The 23,770-nt window shown below is 35.5% G+C and overlaps 1 protein-coding gene and 1 long non-coding RNA gene across 5 annotated transcripts in view; one reads left to right on the forward strand and one right to left on the reverse strand.

The window, feature by feature from the left end:
- The window catches only part of LOC148617409 (beta-1,4-mannosylglycolipid beta-1,3-N-acetylglucosaminyltransferase brn-like), a 49,550-nt gene that overhangs the window by 20,803 nt on the left and 4,977 nt on the right, over positions 1-23,770 (reverse strand). Inside the window, exon 1 of one of the 3 annotated variants that reach the window (XM_088585005.1) lies at positions 472-599. The exons of 1 other annotated variant lie outside the window; for it this stretch is intronic. The gene's annotated coding sequence lies outside the window, so the exon portion shown is untranslated. Of the gene's footprint in view, positions 1-471; positions 600-23,770 lie in introns of those variants that run through there. One more of the 3 variants, XM_088585002.1, reaches the window with a different exon arrangement.
- On the forward strand, positions 617-21,924 carry LOC148617410 (uncharacterized). Of its 2 annotated transcripts, none has more exons than XR_015922481.1 (3): positions 617-803; positions 20,451-20,500; positions 21,764-21,924. It is a non-coding gene; the product is annotated as an uncharacterized LOC148617410 (long non-coding RNA). The 2 variants fall into 2 exon arrangements; XR_015922480.1 differs by lacking the exon at positions 617-803 and adding an exon at positions 18,275-18,683.

Below are 23,770 nucleotides of genomic sequence, written 5' to 3' on the forward strand. Positions count from 1 at the left end.
ATAACGTGATACTAATTTGTTTAAACGAGATGTTAAGTCGTTAAAACAAAAACGAGATACGTAGTCGTTTTAACGTGATACTAAGTCGTTATAACGACTTAAAAATAAGTGAACACGTGGCACTAATGGGATTCCGTAATTGTCTGATGTAATAGGTCTGTCGCTTTTAATAGTTTCGAGCATGAGTCGGGTGTTTCGAAGAGTAACATACATTGTAGGTTTGATAACGTGTCGCTTTCGTCCAAAATGTCTGTTATGCTCTTCTCAGTTTTTGTTTACACTAGTTTGTGCCCCTAGTATAGTCAGTCATATCCGAATAAGCGGTTAAAGACTGAAATCAATACAACGCAACTTTCTACGATTAACAATAGAAGTCCGTTGAACTAAAAGTACGATGTAATTTATTCAAGTCAATAAGCAATGTTTTAAACTGAAACAAATGTAGATATTCAAATAAGCTATAAAACTTACCTTCTCAAATTATTGAATTTTAAAATCAAATTCACCTTCAAAGTAGGCCAGATGCACACTTAGTCGCGTAGAACCTAGAGTATTGTAGGAATGGACAGGTGATTTATTTTAGTTAGAAATCGATTGTCAATAGTTCGTAGTTTGATTAAGTAAAGGTGTGGTTTATAAGGCGTACGTATTTCGTTAATTATAGAAAAATTCAGGTTCTGGTTCGGAATTAAGAAGATAGAACATACTAGGTCAGTCTATAATAATCAACATCTGACCAAGATGACCCGTGCCAACAACACTAGCTAGGATACAATGAATGTATAGAAGTAAATTGATTGCTGGTATGGTTAGATGTTAGTTTATGTTTATCATTATCATAAAACTTTTGTAGGTTTGGTTACCTTATGTCATTTATATAAACAACATATACTGTTTTTTTTACTTTTATCTGTTGAATATCAAATACAGGCTTAACAGGGTGTGATAGGGGTTTTTGTATTTGTATTTGTATATTTCGTTGCAAAGTCTGATGCATTTTAAGGGGTATTCGCCACCCCAGTAGTCAGACTTGTCTGACCTGAAATATATGACCAAATGATATCATGTAGACCATTTACCAAAAGATCACTAAAACACCGAGGCTTCATTCGTTTCTTACTCATGGTATAATTTCTCGGTTCTGTATCGACGTTTTAGTTGAGGGTTGTTGTCTAGACTTATCTACCAAATCATTTTTTTCTTGTGCTGCTGATGAGAGGTTACTTCTTGAAACGTGAGTATGGCATACCGAAATTTGTAATATTTATAACTCTAACAACTCTTGACTCTTACCCCCGACTCTAACGAGTCTTGACTCTTACGCCCAACTCTAACGACTCCCGACTCGAACGACTCTCGTCTCTACTCTATTGATTCTAATCACCTACGATTTTCCCTTTCACTTATCCTAACCTTAACTATATCTATCTTTAACTCTAAACCTTCAACCTGACACGAGGTTTAACAATACATGGTTATTTCTTTAACAATAACATTCATAACACAAAGGTCTAACACCAAGCCTTAACCAATACAAAACCTGCAACAGACACAAGTAACCCTGTGCAATTCTGAAGATTCAACCCTAACACCATACTTAACCATACACTTAACCATAATCTTAATCCTAACCCTAACCCTTACCACTAACCCTAACCCCTAACCCTAACCTGAACTTAACCATAACTCTGGACAAATATCAACATCTGACCCGAACCCTAAATATAACCTTAAGCCTAGCGCCTTACTTAACCATACCGCTAATCCTAATCCGAACCTGTATCTAACGTTTAACTCTTACAATTTTCTTGACACTGGACTTTATCAGAAACTCTAACCCTAGTTCTTTGACCCGCACGCTAATTTTCTAAATATAACACTGACTCAAGTCATAACCCCGAACCCGAACAAGTAACGATCGAGACCTGACCCCAATCCCCTTAACCGACTCTATGTGTGACTTTCATAAAGTCTAAGACCTGACATAAACCTAACTCTAGACTTAACCATAACCCTAGACAAACAGCAACATCTGACCCCAACCATAAATATAATCATAGGCCTAAATCTACACATAACCATGAACCTAATCCTTACCAAAGACCTGATCCTTGATCTAACGGTTGACTCTAGCAACTTTTTTTATACTAGACCTTATCTGAAATTCAGACCCTAACCCTAGCTCTAACTTTATCATGACAGTATCTTTCACCTTAATACAAACTCTTAACTATATTTCAAACACTAAGCCTAAACATCGACACATTATTTCTTTTTACTCTTTATTGTTTTTTGTTACATCTAGTACATTGCCTGATTTATCTTACTTCTCATAAACATTTGATAAATATGAAGTATTTATTACGTCGATTCGTACAAAACGTGAAGCACATGATGATGCCTAGACCTGATGGGATAACGTGGTGCTACGACGTGTACCAGACGATTTATGGAACCATGGAGGATGTCGACTTTGTACAAGGACTCCCCGACCTTGACATCTTGGATCCCAGAGGAAGACTTGCTTACTCTAGACGATGTGATGAATTCGGTCACCGAATCTATCTCGCATCTTTTCATGAAATATTCTCACCATAAAAATATAAGTGTCATGCTGTTGGTCCAGAATCTGTTCAACAAAAACAAGTGTCACAGAACCATCAGTCTGAATGCCCATTACTTGGTTCTGTTTAAAAATCCCAGAGACGTATCACAGGCCATGACCATGGCCAAACAAATGTTCCCCAAAAAGACAAACTACTTTATGAAATCGTACGAGTATGCCACCGCCAAACCCCATGGATATTTATTGATCAACATGAAACAGGGCACTCCAGACAACTTGCGATTGAGAAGCAACATTTTCCCATGGGAAAGTGCACCATGCAAGACAAAGAATGAACTGTCAGAAGAAAAGGAGGTCCAAAAAGACCTCGTGGTAGATCAGCTGGAGGAAAGAAAAAAGCCAACCAGAAAACAGATGTGTCACATATAATTGGAACTGTATAGAGAGGAGTTCGAAACAAAGATCGTGTAGCTGTATTAAGAATGTTAAACGTACAACGTCAAAATATCAAATACTAGTGGAAACCAGAGCGAAATATCGTGCATCCTTGTATAAGAAACAACGACCTTAAGAAATCAAGAAAGTTACAAAAGTTCAACAAGATGAATCATATTGATCTACGGTGCCAGAACCTGAGAGGATAGTTCATCAAAAAAAGTAGGAGCTACATGGGATGTACAATGAAAACCTAGTTCAAATACGAGAAGTCATGTAAACAAAAGGAAGTGAAGATTAAATAGAGTGAAAAAAAAAAACAGCCTTGACGTCAACGATACTCGGATGGCAAGAAGACTCATACTAAAGAAGAATCATAAGAAAGACCTCCTTACAAAACATGGTAGCTCAAAACCGATAACACCTTATTAAAACCGTTAGCATAACAAACATATTTACTATCAGAGCCTCATAAAACGGGTCAAAGTGTGAGTAACCTGAAAACATACTATAGCAATAAAAAAGTTCCTTAAAAAAAACACATCATACAATACTTAAACAAAAAATAGGGGCGAAGGAAACAAACCACGAATGAAATTATAGAGAAAAAATAAAATACCGTAGTTGAATGGTATACCCCCATAACGGGTCAAATCTAGTACACGCGACATGTAAACATTGAAAGTATGAAAAAGAAATCGATTTACCCGATAGAGCCTCATAACACGTTCAAAGGGTGTACGCGACATGCAAATATCGAAAATACTATAGCAGTAAAAAGTTCAATCTCCTTATAATAACAAAAGAAAAGAATTAAACGAGCACACAAGTCTCAAATTTTAACAAAAAATGTCGTAAGAAACAAACCACGAATGAAATTATGGAGAGAAAAATAAAATTCCGTAGTTCAATGGTTTACCCCCATAACGAGTCAAATGTAAACATTGAAAGTATAAAAAAGAAATCGGTTTACCCGATAGAGCCTCCTAACACGTTCACAGCAAGTTTGGGTGCACGCGACATGCAAATATCGAAAATACTATATCAGTAAAAAGTTCAATCTCCTTATAATAACAAAAGAAAAGAATTAAACGAGCACACAAGCCTCAAACTTTAACAAAAAAAGGGCGTAAGAAACAAAGTAGGAATGAAAATATGGAGAGAAAAAAAATCAAAAAGAAATTTACCCGATAGAGCCCCATAACACGGATAAAACCGATGAAAAGGTTTAGTGGGTCTGTAATAGGTGATGAAATGGTCGACTATAAAAATCTGAAATGAAAGTCAATACACCATTCAAAAGCTATTAACGTTCCAAATGAACAACGTGTAAACCTTACAATTGTCAGGATAATCATTAGTGGTTAGTCAAAATTTCAAACTGAATACAAAAAAAATATTAAACATAATTAAACAAAAAACAATGATAAAAATTTATTTCTTAGTGGTAAACATTGCACAACATGTCCTTACACCTGTAATGTATTCATAAAGCACAACAAAAAGCGGTTAAAAATCAATACACGGGCTATTGAAATCACCAGTAAAATGGAAAGTTTCAAACATCTGTCTAACCCCGTGCAGGTCCGGGTGTTAAAAGAATAGGCCTGCAGCAGCGCTAAGCTTGTCGTATAAGGTGACTAAATAGTGCTCAGAAACCTAGCCGGGGGCTAGGCGCTCTGCCCACAGAGCAACTGGGATGTGTGCCCCAGGTGGTGGAATGGGGTACTCCTGGCGTGTTACATGCTGGGGTTGTCAGGCTATAATACGGAAAACCTGACCGCAAACCATAGTGGTGCACCGTGTTGGGAAAGATGCCACGTTCCTCGCACGTTAAAGAACCCTGCTGTGGTATTCGATAGGAGTAGGAACCTTTGCGCTCCGCCACAGGAGGCTAAATTGCCCGACCTTACCCATCCCCCCTTTTTCCAGTGGCAATCAAAATTTGTCGACCCTATTATCCTTGTGACCCATCCTTTTTTTTCATTGCATGTTCATTTTATCATCCATTTCATGTTCATTGTCTGAATATAGCTGAAATATTGCTGCTCGGACGTTAAACCTCAACAAACAAACAAACTAATCTGTGAATCTGTGAATCTATTCAAATTACACAAAGAAATCCAAATCAAAATTTAAAATCTATTCAAAGTGCCCATTCAATTATTACACAAAGACAATGAAATTACAAATAAGTTAGAAAAAAATAATTAAAAAACAATTAACGTTAATGCAAAAAATGAAAATTAAAAAAAATATATATATAAACAAAGAAAGATAACTCTTGTCATAATACACCTCCATTTTATACTTACCTGATTATAGTATATTATATAATGACACTAATTATGACATTTAATGAGGATACCTATGGAGGTCGTTTTCCCCCTCCCAACCTTTAAGCCCCCTTTCTTACCCCAAAAGGTCCCTTTATTGGTCACCCATCTAAATACACTTCCGGTCACCCAAGGTCTTTCCGGTCATACCCAATGTCCACTTCCGGTCCACGGCCACCGAATGTGACGTTATACGCATGCGCATTGGGTGCTCCACCTGAAAAATGCGACTTGAAACCATCATCCTTATTACTTACAACCCTACACCAAAAACATGGTATGGTTCTAAAACAACTTGATCACTAAAGATACAGTTCATTGTTTTTTCTCCAGTTTAGACTTAAACTCTATTTAAGTATTTTTACAATTCAATTTTGATACTTTTAAATGTCCTAGAACATATAGCTTTATCCGAGTATATTTACAAGTATTTAGTTATTAGGCACTGCATCATGTTGTGAGCGATGTTTTGTTTTGTTTGTTTATTTGTTTGTTTGTTTGTTTCCTTTTTTTGGATGAAGAAAGTTGATTAGTTTCATTAACGATTAAGTGGCACTCCAGCTTAGATTACTGATTTAAAAAAACGAAGACAATTATAATTTACTTATTTACATAATGACAAAATGTATTTTAGATGGGGACTGTTTTTACACAATTGCTGACCGTATTTTATACCAGTTACAGGTGGAATCATTTCTCATGTACAAATAAAAATAAAAAATAAAAAAAAAACAAACAAACAAACACAGAAAAAATTGAAGGGGTATATTGTCTATTATTTACATTCTTGAAAAAATTAATAATAATATAAATGCAAAAATAAAATTAGGATGATCTTAGAACTTCTCTGAGACACGTCGAACGGTGTAAACCGAAGAAGTTATCTTTGGACGATCCTTACTATAAAGATGGTATTTAGACGATGTTATGTTAAGTATGATTTAATCTTGGATAATTTTAAAACCTGAATTGTGAATATGTTGAAAAAGGGTTTAATATATCACATTTATAATATAATATACAAAACCGTGCGGGTCCGGATTTCAAAAGAATGGGCCTGCATCAGCGCTAAGCTGGTCGTAAAAGGCGACTAAATAGTGTTTAGAACCCTGGTCGGGAGCTAGTGCGTTCTCCCAACAGAGCAATTGGGTTGTATGCCCCAGCTAGGTGGTGGAATGGGGTATCCCTGGCATGTTCCATGCTGGGGTCGTCAGGCCATAACATGGAAAACCTGACCACAAACCATAGTGGCGGAACGTGTTGGGAAAGATGCCACGTTCCTCGCACGTTAAGGAACCCTTATTTGGTATTCTCCCGGAGTAGGAACCATAGGGCTCCGCCACAGGAGGCTAAATTGTCCGACCCTACCCACCTCTCCTATTTCCAGTGGCAATCAAAATTTGTCGACCCCGTTATCCTTGTGTCCCATCCCATTTTTCAATTCATCACCATTTCATGTTCAGGACAATGGGGTCGACAAATTTTCATTGCCACTGGAAATAGGGAGAGTTGGATAGGGTCGGGCAATTTAGCCTCCTGTGGCGGAGCCCTATGGTTCCTACTCCGGGAGAATACCATAGTAGGGTTCTTTAACGTGCGAGGAACGTGGCATCTTTCCCAACACGGTGCACCAATATGGTTTGCGGTCAGGTTTTCCGTATTATAGCCTGACAACCCCAGCATGTAACACACCAGGGGTACCCCATTCCACCACCTGGGGCACACATCCCAGTTGCTCTGTGGGCAGAGCACCCTAGCCCCCGGCTAGGGTTCTGAACACTATTTAGTCGCCTTTTACGACAAGCTTAGCGCTGGAGCAGGCCTATTCTTTTAACACCCGGACCTGCACGGGGAGCGTTCTTGGCATGAGTGATCATGTTATGGTTATTGACAATAACCAATTTATTATCTTATTTATTATATAGAGTTCCTCGATTATTCGTTGCTATTTTCAACATAAATTTCAAATTTTGTGAACGGCGGATTGATTTCAAAGTTGTGACGTTTTGGCGGGAGAAAGTCCAAGAGTGAAATTACCGAATTTATTTCACAGTGTGAATTATTGAAATTTATTTCAATGGAAACCTTCGATAAAACACTGCTATCTATATAATAAATATATATGTTCCTAATCGCTAAATATTTAACTCTCAGGTAAGCGAATGGAATTTAGTCTCGTTGTATTTTGTTATCTGATTTATTTGTTATCACATTTAATTACATTAGGTTTGTTGAATCAATGTTCTCAATCGCAATAGCTTTATCTCTCAGAAAAGTAAACGGAATTTTATGAAAGCTTATTTGGGTCATTTTAATGCAAGGTAAAAAATAAACAAATCGTGGCCACGAGTTGTTAAATGGTGGCCACGAGTTACTAAGTGGTGGCCACAAGTTGTTAAGTCGTGGCCACGATTTACAAGATCGTGGCCACGAGTTGATGATTAACCAATCAGCGTAAAACTGATCAGTTGAGGAGAGAAAAGGTTGTGTATACAGTTTATGTTATTATTTACTTAATAAAGACTGTCTTGGAAACGATAATGATGTAATAATACCCTCTCTATGATAAATTATATAAATTAGTCCATAAATGAACTACACCTATTTGCACAATCCTTTGTAAAGTGGACATAAACATTACTATTGCTCAACATTTTATGCATGTTTAGAATTTACATTCCACATGAGAAAACACAGTTAACGTTACTAGGTAAGCAATTATTTTGGGTATAACTGTGCTGATAACACTTGCTAAATTATATCCAGTTCTAGACATGATAACATTGAAAAACATAGTTACACTGTTCTAGACTAACTATGAAAATGTATACCCTGTTCTAGACTAGTTTGAAAAAATGTATATGCCGTTCAAACCTCATATTAATGCTAGCAAATGATAACAACAAACTAATTGTATCTACGCCCCGTTTCCAAACTGAATTTTAAATCATTTTCAAGTAATAAACATTTATTGGTATCACCTATATCTAAAAATGCTGCTTCATTTATTTTAATTAATCGACCCTGTTCTAGACAGCTATGTTTAAAAAGTAACATTGTCCTAACAAGCAAGACATGAAAGAGACCATGTTTTGCGGCACACTCTTTACACTAAAATATAGGAAGTAACCCCCCCCCCCCCCCCGGGTCCAAATGCTAATTTTCATTTTTTTATTTTTAATGAAAAGAAATGAACAGATGTACTTAGATTTGAAAATATGACAACATATATATACGTCTCAGAATGTGACGACTCTATTCGCTACACTGCTCCATCGGATCAAATTGATACAAGGAAGATTCGTAAACGTATAGATTGGTCTGAAAAATTCCCAACGGTGTTAGAACTGTCAAATTTGCGATGCAAATTATTGGTCGTTCCCTCCGCGGGACTCGCACTCGTACCGCTATGAAATCTATGGCAACACAGCCTGCACAAAGTCCAGCGCCCTAGAGCACTCGGCCAGCTAGGCTATATAAAATATAGCTTTCGCTGGCCGGGTCATTCCTCCTCGTAGGATTAATCTGGTGGTACGGGACAGTTCATTTAGATGTTAATATGTAGGATAGAGAATCAAATTAATGATGCATGTCACAACAAATCAATATTATACAACGTCTCAGAAAATTTGCATCGCAAATTTGACAGTTCTAACATCGTTGGGAATTTTTCAGACCTTTCTATACGTTTATATATTTTCCCTGTATCAATTTGATCCGATGGAGCAGTGTAGCAAATAGAGTCGTCACATTCTGAGACGTTATATATATATATATATATATATATATATATATATATATATATATATATATATATACTTTGAAAACACGTCAATTAATATATATATATATATATATTAATTAAATATATATATATTCTCAGTTTATTTAAGGCACTGAAGAAGGTCATTTGACTGAAAAAATGCTCATTATATATTTTATTATAGTGTATTAACATCTTCATCGGTATCGTTGTACAATCCTTTAGACTTGGGACGTTGACTTGAGGACATTGATACATTAATTGCCCCCCCCCCCCCCTGAAAAAAATCTTTATCCCCTTTGGCTTAGGAGAAATTGGATAAGTTGAGCTATATAGATTAACATATATATTAGCCAGATGAGGTAATGCCTCTGTATCACCCCCCCCCCACAAACACACACACACATACACACCCGTGTACATATCACTGAGTACAAACGGGTTACGGCAGGTACATGTAATTTTGCGAGAGAAGAACGTGGGGTAACACTGTAATTGTTTTTTTTTTCTTGCATTTTTGGAGGGGTCCACATTTTTTGTCAATAAATAAAACAAATAAATAAACTTCATTTGCTCAATTAGGTTATTAAATAAATTGCCACACGATACTCGTACCCAATCGTATAATGATAACAAAACACTCACATAAGCAACCGAAATTTGAAAACACATCGAGACATCTCAGTGTAATTTATGCCGACTGAATCTCTGAACCTTTGTGTCACTGATACACATTTTCCTGTTTCAGATTGCCTATGCTAAATGAAGAATATGGTCTGAATGACCCTGTAAATTGCATGACCCACAGAAATTACTGAAATGCCTTCACAATTTTGATCGATGGGGTATGGCCCTATGTAATTTTTTCCCAGGGTGATCCTTGCAACTGGGAGTCATTTTGAATATTCAAATATAAACCGTCTGCAAAAATGCAAAAGGCAATACGTTTCTTAAAATGATGGATCGACGAAGAAGCAACGGTATATGGGTATATGTTTGTTCAATTATTTGGTAATAAACTAAAATTAAAAAAAAAACAACCGATAGCTCTTAGAAGTGGATGGAATTGCGAAGGTAAACGGAATAGTACTAGTAATTATTATACCACTTTTAAGGAAATGACTAAGAAATACGTGGTCACGACTTAATTACTCGTGGCCATGACTTGATTATTTTTGTCCCTTGCATTAAAATGGCCCAAATGAGCTTTCATAGAATTTAGTATCCTTGGTGGGAAATATGAAATAGTATGAAAGCTTATTTGGGTCATTTTATGCTAGAAAACAATAAACAAGTCGTGCCCACGAATTGTTAAGTCGTAGCCACGAGTTACTAAGTCGTGGCCACGAGTAGTTAAGTCGTGGCCACGAGTTGTTAAGTCGTACATGTAGCCACAAGTTACTAAGTCGTGACCACGAGTTACTAAGTTGTTGGATTTTGTGTAAAATGATGAAGAAATAAATTTGACCTATTCATGTTGTTATTTGGATTGTCAACGCTTTAATGTAGATAATGTATCATTTTGACTAACTTTGAATACATATTGCCATCACTTTGCATCCGACGTCGTCCCCTGTGTCCATGGTGTGCCTTGAAGGAGACGTGACAATTTTTTTTTTTTTAGTTTTTGGTTTATTTGATTAATTAATATGCACTTTACATATATAATAAAAACACCCCTTGTAGGTATTTACGCCGTTTAATTGAAGATAAATTGATTCAAAATCGACGACGACCCGAGCCATTCGAAATTTAAATAGGCCATGTGGTCACGTGACCATGCAACGTCATTCGTTCTCAACTTCATAGATCGAGTGGTTTAAGTACGTGGGGCTTCTGCATTTTTTACATGATTTCTACAACTGAAAATGAAAATATTGAAAGTTTTTGTTTGCCAGCGAATATATGCTCACAGTTGTATCAATTCAAACTACTTCGAGAAGAAAATGTTAAACAATTACAGAAATATTAAACTATTACATGTATGAATACTAGACAGTGAGACGACACCACTTCTGTTCGAAGATTACATAGAAATATACCATTTTAGTTCTGTCATTTTAGGTTGAACTTTTCACATAAAGTAAATTAAATTCGTAATCTAAGATCTTCAATGATTTCACCCCTTTTTACAGAACGTTACTGCTGACAAGTGTATCAGTACCTGGGAGTGTAATATAAAGTCCTCGCAAGTGCAGCTAAGGATAATACGAACATGTTTATTTTTATTGGTTTTTGATAATTTTATTTTAGAACCCATATGGGTTCGTGCTGAAGCTGCCTCGTGTTCCAAATCTTTCTTGCTAAAATTAGATATTTTAACTGACCTATAAAAAATATTGTCCGTGCTAGAAAAGCTACCGAAAACTCGCCTTGGGTCACTTATAAAATGTGTCAAATTCTCAATGTAAATAATTTTATTCCAAAATTCGTAAGACAAAAGAAATTCAATTATAATATTTCATTTATATCGATGTCACGATCGTACACTTGCGTCGACACCGCCGAACCATGTAAAGACCACTAATGTTACTTCCCATAGGCTTCAATGCTAACTTCACTGTTCAATTAGTTCTGGAGCTTCTACCTTAAGTTTAACCTGAAGAAGACTATACATCACCTAAAAGCTGCATGTGTACACTAACAGCCCTGAACATATTATGTGGGCTTTACTACCTTGCAGTGCGACACCGGCTCCTGGAAGACAATGAGCTAAAAATAGAATGGGAATTCACATACATTTCACAAAAAGGGGTCTTCATGCAGAACTCATGAAAAGTATGTAATTCAGTAAGTTACAGTGACCATTTTATATAGAAATAAAGGAAATATTAATAAATTCCCTGCCAAACACATGCTCACTTATGCAGATTTGATGTGCACTTTTTCCACAGCAACATAAGACAAGGGCACTAAAACTTGTGTAGGACTATTTTTGCGTACGTTCAATAAGCTCATTTGTTGAATTAGTGGTATGTAACCTAAAAGAAGCCGCATACGATTTCTCTTGGCCATAATAAAGTCTACCGGGCTTGTTTATTGATATAACCCAGTGGCAAAGAAAGAACAATACATTGGGTGTCACTATTTTAGTTGTATCCTCCTTTTCAAGTCCAAAAAAAGCGTGTGCTTAATAGTTGTGTATTCGCCACGCGGGGATGTAAAATAAAAAAGCTGACAGAAAACGAGAAGTACTTTAGTCTTCTTACTTTTTAAACACGATTGTCGTTCTCATACACAGATCAGTTGATCACTCTGCGTCATATATACAAGCTATTTTCGAATATTTATAATTTTTTTCGGGCACGTGTATACATTTTCAATGCACCTAAATGGAGATTGAGAACCAATGACGTAGCACTTCCATATATGGTAAGTGGGTGTTTTTTTTCGGTTTTTATATATACATATTGATTAGGTTGTCGTGAAAACAAAAATAAATCAGTTTAACTTTATTTAGCACTAACCTGGTGAGAAAGTGTTTGTTACACACGTATCTGAATATACTATAGTTTTTATGAATGTAAACGTTTAAAAAACGATAATTTTGTGTCATATCTCGTTTAACAATTTTTCAAAAATCTTGTCCTCTGAAACTACCTGGCTGGTTCAATGAAAGTTGATATGATTGATTGTTCCTTGGAGTATCTTGCATAAATTTAGAGATTTTATTTTTGATCCGTCAAAGAATGTGGATGCCATGGCTATTTATAGATCATAACGGAAGCACAACTCATTTAGACTTATTTCTCCATAGCTATGATAACTACAGTCAAATTAATGCAACCTTCAATTTTTAGCCCCGTGCAGGTCCGGGCGTTAAAAGAATAGGCTTGCAGCAGCGCTAAGCTTGTCGTAAAAGGCGACTAAATAGTGCTCAGAAACCTAGCCGGGAGCAACTGGGATGTGTGCCCCAGGTGGTGGAATGGGATACCCCTGGCGTGTTACATGCTGGGGTTGTCAGGCTATAATACGGAAAACCTGACCGCAAACCATAGTGGTGCACCGTGTTCGGAAAGATGCCACGTTCCTTGCACGTTAAAGAACCCTGCTGTCGTATTCGATAGGAGTAGGAACCTTTGCGCTCCACCACAGGAGGCTAAATTGCCCGACCTTACCCATCCCTCCCTTATTCTAGTGGCAATCAAAATTTGTCCACAATTATCCTTGTGTCCCATCCCTTTTTTTCATTTCATCATCATTTCATGTTCATTTTATCATCCATTTCACATTCATCGTCTGAAAATAGCTGAAATATTGCTGCTCGGACGTTAAACCCCAACAATCAATCAATCAATCAACCAATCAACCAATCAATCAATTTTTAGTTTGATTAGCTTTTGATTACTAATGTCTCCATAGATTTGAAGTCATGAAACGACTCTTTAGGATAATTGCTCTTGAAAAGCATTTTTTTCCGTTTTTGGCTTCTATCTTAAAAACAGTTAATTATAGAAACTTTCAGCTGTTGAAATGATCCTCGTGACGAGCCCTACAAAAAATGTAATGAGTGAAAGTTGATTAACAAATACTTACTGGAGTCCTTGAAAATCCAGATCTGATGTTTGTTGTTTTGGTACCTATTACGGGGCGAAATGGGACTCTTGTGGTTTTGTACTCAAAATTCAATTTTGTACACACAAAAGTGAATTTTGTTCAACAAAAATGAATTTAGATTAACAAAATTTATAACATACTACAAATTTTCAATTTTAATCCTTTGAATATGCAAATGAATTCTCTCATCACGATTTTGTAAGGGTTTTCATTGGATATATTAACCATAGGTTTCCGATTACTTCGAGCAACGCAGGACGGTTAAGGCCGTTTTAAGTGAAATTAAAAAAAAAATCTTTTAAGTTGCATTCTACACCAAAGCTGTTTTGAAATGACTGACTAAAATTGCCACTATACGTTTTCTATGAGATTTGTTTGATAAAACAGGTTTTAAAATACGCGATTTTTCTACTTTCGATTTATTAGTATTTCTCCTGGTGAATCACGTGATAATTCCTGACATCTTTCCACTCAACTATAAAATATTTTGCCCGCCCTGTTAATCGCAACTAAATTTGTTAAAATTTGACAAGATAATTTGCATTAATATATTTGTCCTAAATTTTGCTGGAAAAGGAAATGAAATGTCAGATTAGCAAAGAAAATCATTTTAGAAATGTGTTGTGCGGTGAATTATTTGTTAATCTGTCAAAGTCGGCGAAAGATTATTTTGTTCCACTCGATTTTTTGCCTAATACAGATAGATTCCTTATTTCATTCCGATTCTATTGATGTATGACAAAAGAAATTCGGTTGAGTAGAACAGGTCGGGCGAGATGAAAAACCGTCAAAGTACGTGTCTAACTTTCTACGAACGCTCAAATAATCTATCGTTAGATTCAAGATTAAGTGACAAAGTGGATATCCGATATTTCTTTCACTTGTGTGCTTTATTATAACCGTGCACATTCGAACCATATCCACTGTATTGCAGTGAATGCTCTAAGTTTGTAATACACGTGTATGATGCTGCACATTTTAAATTCATTTGCATATCCGAAGGATTCTGTAAACTAATTTGCATACAAAATTGACTTTTGACACAAAATTGAATTTGTTATACAGAATTGAATTTTATCTCACAAAATTGTATTATGTCTAAAAAATGAATTTCGTCATTACACAGTTGAAGTGATCATAAAACGACTCTGTGTAAACGTAGTTTTGGTTTTGTACGACAAAAACGATTTTGTTGTGACGGAATTCAATTTTGTGTACACAAACTTGATTTTGATTACAAAAAGATCAATGACATGTCCCATTCGGTGCCCCGTACCTATCTTATCGTTGAAATAATTCTAATGACCTGCCCTACAAAAAATCCGCTCACTCAAAGTTGTAAAAAGATTATAAAAGTTATTTTCATTAAATGACCAAACTTGACTTGAATGCAGTGTGAATAAAAATAAGAAAAAGTTTTTCTAACGTTTACTTTTAAGACTTGCAGCTTTTTAAAGTCAACTGTATGTTGCCTGATGTCTACAGGTGAGCGATTCAGGCTCCCTGGAGCTTTTTGTTTTATTTTGTACTTAATTTTACTTTAATTTTTGGTCAAAAAGGTTTATAGGAGAGAATTTTTATGAATAATTTGAGTTCAAAATGAAATGTGGGAAATATTTTTATCGTTTATTAACCTTCCCAGTATTATCCCCCCCCCCCGCAATGCAGAAGGAGGGGGTATAGAAATGGCATGTGTCCGTATGTCACAATAACTATTGCAAGAGTTATTGCCCTTTGTACTTTTCATCTGATCCACATTGTAGTGCTTTCTCCCCTATATTTCTAAGTTGTTGCCACCAATAGCTTTGTCAAGTTCGATATATGGGGCTGACGGATCATTACTGTATCTCCTCCGTCCAACATTGTAAGTATTCTCATACCTACATTTCATTGTGTATTTTCATGAGATTTGTACAAAGAGTAATGAAAGGAACCAAGGTTATAGCGGTAATCAAAAGAATGTAATCCACGGACAAAGACCAGACATGGAAAACAGACATACACAACAAAGAACATAAAGTAACTAAAATCATACATACAAAGTAACAAAAGCAAATGAGCTACTCGGACTCCACTAAAAACTGGGAGCATGGACCAGGTGCACCGGTAGGGTAAGTGTCCTATGCTTTTCTAGAAACACCCGTCGAGTTGCTCATAAAAAGTCAAGTTCGGGGTAGACAAACGAGGAAAGGAAAACTATGACCCGTTGAATAAATCTGTTTTATGGTGCAGATGGATACACCATAACGATCCACGAGTTCATGATGACGACCATAAAACTTCTGTAGTGATGACTTCAATCTTGTAGCAACATAACCCTGTTCCAGAAACCTATTTGTTAGAGTTCTAGCGCGATACAAAAGGTCTGCATAGTTTCGGCAAGCTCTGGCATAAAGTATGAGTTGTGATATGAATACTCTATACGCAGGTGCTGAAGGGATGTTGCCACAGGTGGAAGGAAAGTTGACAATTTTGAATGAAAAGTCATCACGTTTGTCGTTAAGTTTGGTCAATAGTTTTCCTTTACCATCAATTTCTAAGTGTAGGTCAAGGTATGAGACCGACTTCACAGTGTCTGTAGTATCCTTTATCTCAAGTTCTCTGGGGTAGATGCGATATATCAAATCCCCGAAATCAGGATTGTTTAAAGATAATATGTCATCTGTATAGCGGAAACTAAGATTAAAGGATCTAGCCAAACGATGTTCTTTCTTTCGGATCAGATCAGCTATAAAGTTAGCCTCATAATAGTGAAGGAATAGGTCAGCAAGTAAAAGAGCACGATTTGTTCCCACTGGAATGCCGACCACACTGGACAAATATGCTGTCGATTAAAAATTCCAGCATTCTGTAAACATCTTCCTCTGTATATTTGGAAGATGATTTTGAATTATTTCTTACAAAGTATGAGGAATCTCTATCAAGAACTATATATTTGTATCTAGGTGTACCATCTTTTTTGGAAAAACAACGATGTATAATGTTTTAAGTCGGGATTTTAACTGAGTATGGGGAATAGAAGTATATAGTGTTGAAAAATCATAGGTTTTAATGCTATTATATTCAGATGATAGTCTTGAACTGATTGTCTCCAAAAGATCTTTCGAATTTTTCAGGATCCACATTGAATTAATACAACTACGGGAGTAACAAGTGTCGTGGTAGGGAGGTAGCCCCTTCAAGTAAGAAAGAAGGGGCTGACCTATCTGGTTATTTTAGAGTTAATGCCCTTTGAACTTAAAGTTTTGCTTAATTATTTTCGTCTGTACTACAATGCAAGCGCTCTCGTGCCTTCATATTTTTAGAAATTTTCATAGTATGCGGAGAGGGACTCTGGAACTTTTTGCTCTACACTATTGCAAAGAAGACAACTGATCTGAAAATTTATGCATTGTTTAATAAATATTATAAAGGATGCAATTCAAATCTAGTTTTTCATAAACTAGGTCTTCGTATCACAGAAAGAGTCTGTCTTCATCATAATTGGATTATTATTTTCTTAGCTCAGCTGGGAAAATTTGAAAACTGGTTGACAAATCACGGATCACTTTCAAATGATTTCATAAATTAGAGGACAGGTTTAATTTTAATAATATTCCCTTTGAGGATGTGCGAGTTATCCCCTCATTAAGTTGCAATGGTGATATTGAAGTGCTACTGTCCTTCCATTAATTAAATCCTTGTGAACAACTGTGGCTGGGATTTTATGTTGATTTAAATATTTTTCCACGCAAGCATGAAAGAAATTTCAGCACCAAATTTGTATTTGAAAATCTACAAGTAATGGAGGAAATATTAAATCGTGCTTTTTTTCTGTCAATCCTATTTTTCAAGGTAACAGGTCGTTTTTTTTAATGGATCTATACGAAAGTTTGTATAAGCATGTGAGCAGCCTATAGATATTAAGGTTACAGGACGAAGGTCAAGGTTATATCATGAACTTTGTCCTGTGGATTCTGTATTTCCTATATAGTTTAGTGGATCTATACCGAATTTGCTTTGACATTATTCATAAGAACATGCACAGAAAATGCAGCCTATTTTAAGGTAACAGGGCCAGTGTGACTTGTCCTCCGTCGTGAACTGTTTTAAGACATCTGAAGTCACATGTCACGATCGTCCTAAGGGTGTCTAGTTTCAAAATTGTATCCAATAATGCGACCGATCAACCAACATGGCTGTCCCCACTATAAATAGGGCTTAGGCCAGGGTTAAAATAGTAATGGTTTATAGTTTTTACTTATAATTGTTCAGCTGAATTGTAGTATATAGTTGTGTAATGAGTAGTTACAATTTGGGCGTTTTTTACAGACCCCTCCGCCCCGACGACACCACACTTCCCAACATAACATATGCAAATAACCTATTGACCTAAATCAGCAAAACGGAAGAAATAGGTTCATACATTTGTTTTCTATTGATCGGGATTTTTTACACTCGTATGAGAAATTCTTCGACTTTTCACATTCGTGAATGAAATCACATATATTCAATAGAGACTCTTGTAAGAACCAATTAGCCTTATGATGTAGATGAATTGTATATTGCATGAGTGAATGACTTTTTTTTCGAGGAAGTCTGTTTATAGACTGAACTTGACTTAGAGATCGTCGGCAACCAAATTACGTAACCCGGGTAGACATTTCAACATATAACTAGCAAAATAACACTCCGCGGGTTATACTCCTTGCAAATTTAAAGTTTGCTAAAGATATCGCTCCGCCGCCGATCATACTCCATGTCAAATATGTGATGTTTACTTTACGTATGATATGGGCGTATAACGATATTAAGGCTATTTAATATGTGTAGAACTGCAAGATTTTAATGATTATATGATATTAACTATGTAAATTTTGACGCAGAGAGCTGGACTATTTCGTCAAATTGACCCGAACATTCGCACTCGCAGGGAGGAAAGCTCAATCGAGAATTGCCATTTTTCTCTCGATCTGACCCTTTTAATGAAAATGTCGGGAGCTTCTAATGATGGATTTTCGGAGCTGCAATGTACACTTTTTGTGTAGTAAGTATATATTACAGTGGCGGGTCCAGGGGAGGGTGCATGGGGTTGACACCCCTCCTTTTTATTGGAAAATTTCACGCGTGATTAATTTGATCTCAGGAATTAAACTTCTGTACATAAAATGCAAGCACTTTGTACATTTATGTTTATTACTACACGTTCATGTACATAAATAAAATAAAATGGTAAAAACACATGTACATACACGTAGCAAACAATGAAGTATTTAAAATAGTAAATAAACAGAATTGTTAAATTATTATGCTTTTAAAGTAGAGACATAAACAATGCCTCTGTTGCAACGGTAAGGATGAAAGGAGGTCATGTGGCATATTCATCACTACAGAAGTTTTATGGTCGTTATCATGAACTCGTGGATCGTTATGGTGTATCCATCAGCACCATGAAAACTGATTTATTCAATGGGTCATAGTTTTCCTTCCCTCGTTTGTCTACCTCGGACTTGACTTTTTATGAGCAACTCGGCGGGTGTTTCTAGAAAAGCAGAGGACGCTTACCCTACCGGTGCACTTGGTCCATGCTCGCAGTTTTTAGTGGAGTCCGAGTTGCTCATTTACTTTTGTCACTTTGTATGTATGATTTTAGTTACTTTATGTTCTTTGTTGTGTATGTCTGTTTTCCATGTCTGGTCTTTGTCCCTGGATTACATTTTTTTGATTACCGCTATAACCTTGGTTCCCTTCATTACTCTTTAGTAGGTAATCTTGAACTATCAAAAAGGAGGGGTATCCAGTGAAATAAAGTAATGTCCTTGGGACGCGAGTGGATACATGAGCCATGACATTACACAAACACTTGTACATCGTACATGTTCCTAGAATCCAAACGCCCACACCGACAATAGATCTTTATCCAATACCCTATATCATGCCTACAGACCTATATCGCATACCCTATATCACACCCCTAGACCTGTATCACAAACTGTATATCACACCCATAGACATACATGTATCTCATACTGTATATCACACCTCTAGACCTATATTGCATACCGTAAATCACACCCCTAGACCTATATTGCATTCTATATCACACCCCTAGATCTATATTGCAATCTATATCACACCCCTAGACATTTACTGCCTTCTGTATATCACACCCCTAGACTTACATCACACACCCATAGACCTACCGGTATATTGCATACCATATATCACACCCCTAAACCCATTTCAAGTACCCTAAATATCACAAACATATATTGCATACCTTATATCACACGTCTAGACCTATATCACATACTGTATTACAGTATATCACACCAATGGATCTATATCGCATTCTCTAAATCACACCCATAGACCTATATGGCATATCCTATATCACACCCATAGACCTATATGGCATATCCTATATCACACCCATAGACCTATATGGCATATCCTATATCACACTCATAGACCTATTTGGCATATCCTGTATCACACCCCTAGACATATATTGCATATCATATAATCACGCCTTGCACAGAACACAATTGAAGTACATTTTGTATAGATAAAATATAAGAAAGAATGAACATGACATGAAAATCTGTTTGATATGCAGTATCAACCTCGACCTATATCACCCTGCGGGCCAGTGGCCCTTGATTTGATATAGGAGTCTCCTGTTGATACTGCATGTGATACAGATTTTGGCATGTACCATATTCAGTGTGGAATTTAAAGAAATAGTAACACAATGTACATGTGTATTATATCCATGTAACCATAACTGATTATCAATATGATTCTTTTTCAGTACATCGTCAAGATATACCAGATACATTTATTTCGAATGCAGATCATCAAGTAAGAAACAGGATTTTCATGACACAAGAAAGATACAGTTATGTTAGAAATTCTGTGTCCATGAAAGTACATTGAAAATGTGTTGGAATTATCAAAAGTAGACCTTTTTTAAGCGCTGATTTGAATGATTACATGTACAATGTACTAGTGTTAAAGATGCACATTATTTATTCATATACTTTGTATGTACACAGTTATTCAAAATTTTCAAAACTGGTGATAGGAATACTGTTTTTATTGCTAGTGCAGTTAACATTTGTATGTCTGTGAACAAGAAATTTACACTGAAAACTACAAAAATACATGTGCATGTACTCTAACTATGGTTTCTGGCATACACAGTACAGTATCAATTAAAGATTTCATACATGAAATTATGATATTTGTAATATACATGTATCTAATGTGTTTTCTACATTACAATGTGACATTAATTGCTCATAGATAAATTAACATTCAGGGATTGATCCAGAAATTTTGAAATGGGGGTCCAAACATCATTGTAAATCAGCAGGTATCTAAAATCATACATGAAAGAAGCCCTAAAGCAATATCCATAGCAAGCTTTCCATTTTCTGTATTTAGAAGTTTTTTGTCTGATAAATGAAATGACTTTAATTTATTGTTTTAAACTCATCACTTCAAACCACTTTTTATGATCTGTCTGATTATGAGGGGATGTTGTTTTAACAATGACAGGTGACAAGTAACCTGTTCTACTCTTACTTACATGTAAGTTACCTGTTGTTAATAGTCATTGAAACAAAGATGTACTCATGAAATACACTGTACATTTTTGTAAAGTTTGCTATGTTATTTTAGATAAATTTGAATTATTTTATAGAAAGAAATGTTTATTTTTTCTTAATTAATACAGCTGATAGAGATATTAAAAGAATAAAATCTAAGAACACTGAAATATAGTAGATATATACTATATTAACGTTTTTTTAATGTAGGACAAAAATTATGAATAATGACAGAAATATTGTTTGCAAATTTTCAGTCGACCAGTATTGATCACTGTGGGAATATTGACCAGGTGGTTTAAAAACCAGTTAAAACCTAGGACTGCTATAACCACCCAACCTTTATTTTTGCCTGCTTTGCACGAAATTATATGTACATATAACAATATTTCCCAACAAGAGGAGGTTTCTCCATATAATATGGTTAAAATACATGTATATTTTCATGAATTTACATTGTAACATTTTGCATATATCAGACACTGTTATGATTTTTTCCTTGATTTCTTTTCAGTGGTTATCACTTATAAGTTTCACTAGATAAAGTGAGAAGAAAGCAAAAGTAAAACAGACCATTTCTGTGCTGGAACACTGTTTTATGCCTGAAACAAAGTTCATGATTTTCAAGTCCTGGTACATGTATGTGTAGCATGAAGCAGCTGTAAATGTACATGTCAGCATCTCTTAATAAAAAAAAAAAACTATAAAAACATGAAGCCTGATTTCTCAGCACTTATATATTTGCACGACATAAGAGTTACTTGTATTATAATCTTATATATATTTGTAAAACAAACATGCAGGAAAAAAAAGTGAAAGAAATGCACATACATTATTGGAGGCAGACAGGTATAAAACACTCAGCTATAGTGATTCATCATAAAAAGTGGTACTCATGAGGTATGAGTTCACTAGTAACTTTTTTGTTTTGGAGAGAAAAAAAAAAGATGGATTTATACTCAAAGTGCATTATATTCCCTGTATTCACCACATCTCTATACCATTGACTTTCCAACTTAATTGGAATCTTAAATTGCTAAAATCTATGAGCTACAAAGTTGTTTTTAGTTTAATGATCTTTAAATTTAGTAATTTTTACAAGAGTTTTTATCCTTGTTTGGACTGAAAAATTCCTAGAGAAAGGTAATCATTTATTGTAAATACGTGCACAGATTCGACGAGTTAAACCCATATCCTAATCTAGACAGCAATGACAAGAACAAATTTTAGTTTAAATTTATTACAAAAAAATTCTACGTCAAAGTAAGCACAAACAAGGAAAAGTTTTTTGCTCGTTTCTCCCTTGTGATTAGGTCTTTGTTCAACTTTCTCCACTCTGCAGGGTTCATTTCTACTACATGCATCTCCGAACCGAACTTTCAAGGTGTGGATCCATTCTTACTTTGAAAATTCATTGAATATTGATAGTCAGTGATTCTCAGTGGAATTCATATTTTGTAAAAAAAAATGGTGATTCAAGTGTTATGAAATTTGAGGACATAAACGTGCGTGTACAGCCAGGAATACCAAAAGCAATAATACAAAAGAACAAAAGAAGATCCAAAAATATATATTGATAAACGGACTGTATAAATATACACTGCGTTAAAACAAATGGTTATTCTTTAAAAGGACTAAGTTTTGATCGGTTTATTTAGCTTACAATTTGGTTACATGAATATTTTTGATTACATTGAGGTCCTCCTTGACTCAGTGCCTCAGCACTTTGATTTTTCCCCAACGTTCTCTACGTTTTTTACACATATCGGACATCTGAAATACAATGAACCTTGAAACTTTTTCCATATTCTTTCATATATCCGCAACAAGCCATATTCTGTCTTTTTTTTCAATTAAATATTGTTCCACCTAAGAATCATGCAAGAAGGTTTAAGAGTAATCACAGGAACCAAGGTTATAGCGGTAATCAAAAGAATGTAATCCAGGGACAAAGACCAGACATGGAAAACAGACATACACAACAAAGAACATAAAGTAACTAAAATCATACATACAAAGTGACAAAAGTAAATGAGCAACTCGGACTCCACTAAAAACTGGGAGCATGGACAAGGTGCACCGGAAGGGTGAGAAGATGCAGACTGTCTCCCCCCTAAACATAGTTCACAATTTATGATGACAAGATAGTAGGTTTTTGTCCCTAGCAACCACCGTCATTTGATTCAAAATTGCCTAGTTATTTCAGTTCAGCAAATTAAAATCAGTGTAGTAAACAGAAATGAAAATTATCCTTTTCGCAAAAACAAACCTTCTGGTAAAAGTCTTGAGATTGTATTATTCTAAGTACAATTGTCCATTTAAATATTTTGAAAATGTTTTCTGTGATCTTAGGCAAAAACTGGTATAAATAGTGCCTTGTTTAATAACACGAACACTACATAGTTCTATTCTGTCATACGTGTACGATTTCCTGTATTGGGGGTTGGAAGTCAAGAAATTTTACCAGAAAAAATTAACAGAACAGTTCAAGCCCTCAAACTGATTAAGGAACAGGCAAATC

Source organism: Perna viridis, chromosome 5 (assembly GCF_037379345.1).
Source record: "Perna viridis isolate PV_CMFRI_1.1 ecotype Kerala chromosome 5, ASM3737934v1, whole genome shotgun sequence".
NCBI classification, from domain to species: domain Eukaryota; kingdom Metazoa; phylum Mollusca; class Bivalvia; order Mytilida; family Mytilidae; genus Perna; species Perna viridis.